This window comes from Micrasema longulum, unplaced genomic scaffold (assembly GCF_059751315.1).
Source record: "Micrasema longulum isolate JH-2025_06_02 unplaced genomic scaffold, ASM5975131v1 h1tg000127l, whole genome shotgun sequence".
Classification (NCBI taxonomy): domain Eukaryota; kingdom Metazoa; phylum Arthropoda; class Insecta; order Trichoptera; family Brachycentridae; genus Micrasema; species Micrasema longulum.
In genome coordinates this window covers 1,407,786-1,416,559 of record NW_028277333.1, presented here as the reverse complement: position 1 = coordinate 1,416,559, position 8,774 = coordinate 1,407,786, and positions in this window count along the sequence as shown.

Sequence of the window (8,774 nt, the reverse complement as noted above, 5' to 3'; positions counted from 1 at the left end):
GTTTATTTTTTTTTGTTTTTGATATTCATTAATTTACTGTAGAAAACAATATTGGAGGAAAAAATCGAAACCACTCAGTATCGGACTTTAACGTCTCCAGTAATCTAACTAGAATCGAATTAATATTTACAATTTTTCCAATATTTATAGTTAAATTTATATTTAATATAAACATTTTGTAATTATTTTATTTTTATTTTTGAGAGTCTGATGCACTCCGCTCGTTTTAATATTATTATTTTAGAATCGTTCTCTATTGCACGTGTCCGACTCTTTTTTTAATCTTCCCGCGTAATTTGACCGCGTCGGAAGGCGGTTTTTTTTTACATATTTTGTATCAAATTTAACTTTTTCAATTCACATTTTTTTGTGTAAAATCAGGTAAAGAATTCGAACCCACTAGGACAGGTGGAATCGGGCCTTCGGGGCGTTTGTTCTCGTACGAAAAAAAAATGTCTGGCCGGGTTGAAAGCGCAAAATTTCAGATCCGGACCTGGCGAGATCGAAAAGACGACGCCAGGTGCACCGGGGGGCCGATTGTGCTGTGGTCTTCACCGATAGTCATGGCTTCACAAACTCTGCATTTTGGCATAAAAATGCACACTTTTCAAATTTTAATTGTTCACAAACTTTTGATAGTAAACATGCAGTTAATTTATTTATTTAGGAATAAAACAACGGTTTTGACATATATTGCCTAGAAAAAATAAGAAGATATTGAAATTAAAATTGTTGAAACAGTCAATACAAATTTTAAACAGTGATGTTAGCTGTTGATTTAACACATTAAAAGTTTTAAAATAAAAGTTATTAAAAAATTGAGAAATGTTAGGAATTTCGAAATTGGAAATGTAAATATTTAAGCATAATAATAAAGTGAATTAAAAAAATAAAAAAAACATTATGAAAAAAACACTTGAATTCAAATATTGTAGAAGGTACAAAACATAATAATGAATATACATATATGTTTACTGATATCATATAACTAAACAGGCATAGTGGAATCTTTTATATTTTGTATAGGAGAGACGAAAAATGTCTACGCGATCGGAGAGAACGGTACTTTAATAATAACATGCTCTAAAGAAAAAAAATTTTTTTCGTTGATTTAGTCCTAAGTTTTAGCAAATTGAATGTAGTTTCTGTCCTGATGGGTACAAGCTATTCTAAAGAACATAAAAGTAAAGGGCAGTATATGACGTTATTGATCAGTTTGAATATGAATAATTAATTGATTTACTCTTCTATACTCCAAAGTTTGAATTGCATTTGGAGAACAACAAAATTTACATCTTATTAAATTTATGAATTTTTTTGTATCCTTTCTAGATTGTTCATATATTTTTTTATATTGGGGATTCCATATAATTGAAGCATATTTCAACTGACTTCTCACTTTTAATGTTTTGTTGAATTTGTTGGACATTTGCATTAAATAACCTTGCATTTTATTTGCCTTATAAATTATTTCACCAATGTAAATATTTAATACAAGCTTGGAATCTAAAACTATTCCCGAGTCTCTAATGACGTTTTTCCTTAGAACCATTTCATTCATTAGAGCATAATGGAAATTTAAAGTATTATGTTTACGCGAGAAAGGTATACATGTGCATTCATTAATGTTAAGGGTAAGATGGTTGATGCGGTAATAACCTGAGAGGTTCAAATAAGATTGCAGGAGGTTGCTGTCCTAAATTGAATTTATTTTCATAAGTATTTTACTCTCATCAGCAAAGAGTACAGATTTGGCACGATGAAAACATTCCTGAATAAGTATATTAAGTAGTTGGGGTCCTAGAATGATTGGATTGGGGTACGCCAGATGTACCAGAAAAGCAATTGGATTTGTATCCAGCAATTACTACAGCTTGTGATTTATTATCAATTTAAGAACACATCCATCGATTTAAATCACCACTTATGCCAATTAATTGAATTTTTAGTAGTAGAACTTTGTGATCAGCTTTATTGAAGGATTGTAGATTGAGTCAACTTGGAATCGGTTGTCCATATTTTTTATAAAATAATTAATATAATAAACTATTTTTTTTACGGTAGATCTACCAGATATAAAAGCATGTTGTGAAGTACCATAAGAAGATTTAAGTGCTTCAGATACTTAATCATAAATTATCTTCTCAAATAGTTTAAAAAAATTGATAATTTGGAAATCGGTCTATAATTTTTGACCTCCGATTTAGGGCACAACTTCTTAATCGTCATCGTCGTTATAGCCTTTCCGAGTCCATTAGTGCATAGGGCACTGCATTGGTACATACATTTTGGCGTGTCTTGGTCATTTTTGTTACATTAAGGTAAAAATATTAGTCTTACGCTTCAAGTACCAGTCCAGGGATATTCTAGAGTAAAAAAACCTTTTTAAATAAATATTTCATATCAACTATGTCGAGAATCGAGCCCGAGACCTCTTACATGGTAGGCAAACGCGCTGACCACGACGCGCACACCACAAGACCGACAACGCGATTTATAAATAGGAGAAATAAAATCATTCTAGTTCTTATAATTATACATTGCGTATTATTTAATAGTCAAATCAACAAGTCCTTCACTTCCCTCCACTCTTCTTCAGACTCCGAGGATCGTCGTATTTAACCACATCTATAGCCTAGCCGAAGGTTCCTCGTGCTTGCAGACTGCTGTTTGCTGTGCTTTTGCCTCTAGACGGGGTTCTCTTACGGGCTAGGCAACGAGGTTCTGCGCTGCAGGCCTCCGAGCTGAACCAGGGTACGGACGATCGGTCTTCAAAAGGGACGACAGCTCCTGACCGCGACCTTTCTCTGACAACGTTAGTACCCATCTTGCAGGGCGAAAGCCGCGGAAGGGAAGGTCGTAGCCGGGCGTACGGTCCCTGTATTCGTCTCACGGCGGAGTCGGCAATAGATAAATCAATTAGTCGGCAATAAATTGCCGGTGAGAAAAAAAAAATTGAATGCGATTTTTATCAAGCCTGGGTGTTCTGTAATGTAATTACCACTATAATTGGGCCGGGCCTGATTTATGCAAAAAAATATATCAAAAACTAATGCAGGTTGTTATTTAATGATTTACGCCATTTTATTAAAGAATAAAAGCACTTGTAATACATTCCTCGTAGTGTTATAATGACCATTATAATAAAATAGGATAATCACACCAGGCCAAGTAGAAATTAGTATAATGATAATTATGATACTAGTTTAAGCGTTCAGTACTGATCTAAATTAAACAAGGCAAAAGCCGTTTTAGTCTGACGCATGATTTGTTGGAAAGATTTAATGTTGCCTACATTCATAACTGAAACTACTTACTGTCAAAATAGGTAGACTGAACTGAACTGATCTGAACGTTGAAAACGTAGAAAATACTCGGCAGTATTGGAGTCTAAATATTTATATGGCTTTTTAAAATGCAATATTTATCGGTGGCATAAAAAATACTGAATCGTATGCGAGTTTTTCCTACTCGATGGTTACCGTTCCATTATTATCATTTTCCTATACACTCAGTGATGCATAGGACACTCCCTCTGATTTCAATGATCTCAATAACCTATTACTCGTTTCAGGTGTAAGTCTAGGAACAATGACATGTTATTGCAGCGTAAAACCACCTTTTAAACCAATATTTCATTTCAACGTTGCCAGGAATCGAGTCAGGGATTTAAGTGTACGATTATGTAAAAAGTTCATAATACTAACCAGACGATACATAAATTGACTTTATACTATGCTTATATAATCCTAACGGATTTTTAAAATAAAAAATAAATAAATAAAAATACAAAAGATCACGTTTACGCTTAGACTAGAGTGTCAATGCAGTGCTTTATGCACCACCTATTAAGAATAATGTTTATGTATTATAAGTTTCAGTAAGGGATAAAAAAATATTAAAATACATAAAAAAATACTAGCGTAAGTCGTAAATTCTAATTATTGTGATTTTTTAGATAAACTTTTTTTATAACCTTCAACTTACTGTGTGAAAAAAATCCCTCGAGTCTGGTAACGTGAGGTTATTTTAGGTAACCCGAGGTTAGGAAATGATCGCCTGCTAATCACTGTCTCTTTTCATCTTATTAAAATGATGTGTGTCTTGCTAGATCTAATTAGATTACATCTTCTCTCAAATGAATTTTTGAATATTTGTTTCAGGGCACCTACTCGATATTTTGTCATTTTCGGAAATCCTGATGGACAAAATATTACATTTTGAATTATCTAATATACTTAAACATCGTAAATATTTTTTTTCTTATATATTAAGGTGTACTTCAGGATCATAAAAAAATCGCAGTAATATTCACGGCATTTGCCGATATATTAATTAATCAAGCGTATTTTGGAACGCCGTTACAGGAACGGGTGCGTTAATCTGATTTTTGTTAAGTTTTTTTTTAATTTTTTTTTTTTATTAATAAATTTATAAAAAGTACATGTTTTTGTAAAATTCTAAACATATCTACTCTAGTAAATGTTATCACTGTAACTCTCCAAAAAAAACTAACTCTTATGCTTGGAAAGTGACTTACACTGTTTTAGTTGTTTATTTATAAGAGTTCATATAATTTTAAATACGAGTACATAGAAAGAAAAATAAAAACATAGGAAATATAAAGAAAAAGCGTAAAACAATGATAAATTCATACTAATTAAAATTTAATGTTGTTTTTTTAAAATTTCTTTAGATTAACTTTAAATTTGTTTATTAATAGTTTTTAGTTCATTTTTAATAGTTTTTAGTTCATTGGGAAGATGATTATAATTTTTTACACCTTTGAAGACAAAGCTATTTTAAACATGACCTTTATGGAATTTAGGAATTTTAATATTACGTTCGTATCTGAGTGACTTATTCATCTCAAATTCTTTTATTTTTTCTTCTTTATAAATTTGTAAAATAGAATTCATTATAATATAACTCCGTTTAAAAAAAAATCCAAATAAGCTGGATAACTAAACTCGATTGGGGTACCGGACTCGACTACGCGATACACACTTGCAAATACGTATTACCCACATAGGAACAATTATTACGAATTCAATCTGTACTAATCATAAGAATCTACGATTGTCGCAAATGAAGCTTGTACCTTTTGTTGGTTGGAAGGAGTACTTTACCTTTGCCTCGGATATAATTTATGCAGTTATCTGACCGTCTTCTCATCAGAGAATAGGCAATGTTGACCTCCAGATCTCCTGGGTTTAGAATAACAGCGATAAATAAATATGTGATGAGAAACAGAACATTACAATATGCCGTAGTTTTTTGAATAATAACAATGACACGTTATTCTTAATAATCAGAGCGATCTAAAGGCAGTCTAGGAATTATTGCGGGCCAATTTTATATATCCACTTCAGTGCAGTGGCCAGCGCAACTACAATAATGAGGAAGTTTGGTGTTTTTAAAATATATTTCTTATTTTTTAATTAAATGACTATCAAACTAAGTCAAAATGAAAAAAATATGTATAAATGTGTCACCATCAGCGCCATGATTATTTAAAGTTTTGTGGTTTTGAAATTGTCACAAGTTCTCCTCGGTGAGTTCGGCTGGTTGGTGAGTTGACTTCCCGGAAACTGGAAATCTATCACAATGCTTTATCATTGATTGATTTGGAAGAACTTGTGACGTAGTTCAAAGTAGTTCATTTTTATTCTTTTTCATACATTGTCGAGCAACTTCGCTGTAAAATTAAATGCTCCAAATTTTACCCCGTGTAAAAGAGAAAATAATATTTGATATTTTTTTTGCAACACAACAAGCCAGGAGGCTCGGCTCAATTACAGTTGTGAATCACAGCACAAAAACACCCAGGTATGTTACAAACAAAATTAAGTCCAATCTCCCGTAGCACAAATTTTTCTTATTATATTTTACTGTCTTTATCATACATTTAAATTACAGAAAGAGTTATCAAACAGTTATCACAGCTATATTCACGCGTCTAATAAATATTAATTTTTAAAAACGCGTATAAAAAAAAAAAATGGAGTGCTACTCTCTTACTTTAACTATTATTTATTCAATGTACAAAATCAAAGCAAAACCAGCAAAAAATAAGTAGATAAAAACATAAATAATAAATGCATTTAAACCAGAATTTAGTAGTTAATACACATAATATAACATTTAAATTGAAAGAGATTAGCAAAAGAAAAGAAAAAAAATCGCGCAGCCGATTTCGCAATATTTTCCTCATGTCCTGGCGTTATAAAGAACACACAACCCGAGCCCTGCCCTGGCTTCGACTCGGATTGAGGGAATCGAGTGGAAATTAGTCCACTTCGTGGTGTATTGGTTACTGCTTTTGTCTTCCTTGCCTGAGGTCCTGAATTAGGTTCTCGAAAGGCCGCAGAAATATTTCATTGGCGGTTTTTCACTGCAATAATTATTCATAGTCCGTGAACTAGTGCTGGACTCTTAATACCGCACACATAGCATATTAATATAAAAACAACAAAACCCAATGTTACATTTTATTGAAATAACCTCATCACCAATTTGAATGATCGATAAAAATACTGACTGCATCGCTGATCATTTATTATATGCAGGCAAGACAATCAGTATTACACTTCAGGTGAACTATAAAGAAAAGATCTATGAAGAAAACTATAAACGATAAAGAACTCTAGGAACTATAAAGAAAAGGCGTATTGACAAGAAATAGGTGGACTTTAATAAACTGGCCGCGAACACAGAAAACGTATATTTTGATAAGATATACTCGTATCATGTCCAAGTGTTTGGATGTCATTCATAACACGAGATGAGCGATACGACAGGGTCAGGAAGGGGGAAAGGGGGAAGGGTGAATGTGAGACTACTTAGTAATGGAATAATTAGCATTATCTTCGTAAAAACTGCATTTTTCAATCGTACATGTAACAGCTAAATAAACTTGCTAAAATTAACAAAAAAAATGATGGATGATAAAAAAATTAGCAAATTATTGTAAAATAAACACTTTGTTTTTTACTTATTTATATCGTAAACTTCTAGTAAAGAATAAGTGCACTCTGGTGGGCTTACTGCAAAAAGCAATATCTTCCAGCCAACCAAAAAACAGACTGGTCAAAATATTTTTTTAATTGTTTGTACATTTATTTATTTATTTAATTTATTTATTCATTCAAAATTACACTCGGTTACATATTCAGTAATTTATTAAGGCTTTTTAGGCTGTGCCCGTGATAAGCCATGATACTTAACAATAAAAATTATAGAGTAAAAACTATAAAATTATAATAGCATGTGATGCAATAGAATAACAATCTAGAAAAACAAAGCATAAATCATAAATAATAAAATTGCAAAGAAGACAATGTAAAAAAAAAAATGTTTAAAAGGCAGATAGAGATTGCACACATAAACTAGTTATAAAATAAAAATGAAAATACTTATGCAACATGCATTATCTATATCTGTACCTCAGAGGCAGACGGATGCAAATTCTAACGTCAAATGTTCAACAAAAGCCTAAAGAATCTACTTTCTCCAAATGATTTTTAATAATTTATAGCATTAATTTGTATTTTCAGTATCATAATATATAGATTTTTTCACTATAAGACTTTCATTTCTTTAAAATCAAAGAACATGATCATAAACTGGATACGAAAATTGAAATGTCATTTCATTAATTTCTGGATTTGCATCCGTCTGCCTCTGAGGTACAGATATAATGAAAAAAGTAAGACCAGGTAATGAGTTTGTGAGGAGAGGATCCAGGAAATGAAAGGAACAAAAAGTAAATAAATATGAAACAAAATTAAGGCAGGCTAGAGTTTTAAGGATGTGTAATAAGGATATTAGTGATACACATATAACGTTATCCAAGAACACAATCGTAGTTTCGGGAGAACACTCCTTCCATCGTCGGGTGATGCGAAATCCAGAACGTTTTGATTACCTTATTAGGTATATCTTGTGTGTTAAAAAAGTTGCAAACTAGTACTCTATTTAACCCACTAGGGATTAAAACTTTAGTTGCATTAAAAAACATACATTAATATTTTAATAATAATATATGCGCCCTTTCCCACCCCAGATCTATCTATCAAAAATATCTCATTGTATTATTTGATATCTCAGATGCCTTCGATCATGCTTGGTGGCCGATGATTCTATCCAAGCTACGACTTCGACAAATACCTGCACACTTATTTAAAGTACTAATAAGTACACTTTTATCACGTGAGATTTCATGTGGCTGTCCTCAAGGCTCTGCTTTGGGACCACTTCTGTGGAATGTATTGTTCGATGATTTTCTAGAACTTTCCCTACCTTCATCATGCATAATTCAGGCTTTTGCCGATGATGGATGTATTTTAATTGAGGGCAATTAGTAGCCGCAGGTCTCTGGAGGGTGACGCAGCTATTGCATCAAATAAAGTAGCCGATTGGGGGTAGACGAAAAGATTATTCAAAACAAATTAAGTTTCGCTCCTCAAAAAACCCAAGTTTCGCTATTATAGGTCCTGTTGGATATACAGATCTGGTGGTTCGAAGCTTTTAAAAAGTTTTGTAATCATTTTGGCGATTTGAGATTACACGCCCCATTGTATCAGATGTTTTACCCGAACTACTACTCTGCTGTCATTACGAAACAGCAGGCTTATTCTGTCACAATTTCGTTTCTTAAGTTCGTTCGTTCGTCATGCATCCATTTCACTCTAACGCAATCGAAATCGTATTTTGCTTTCGTTCCCTCTCATACGATACGACTGAATAGATAATATATCAGTGTACGATACGAA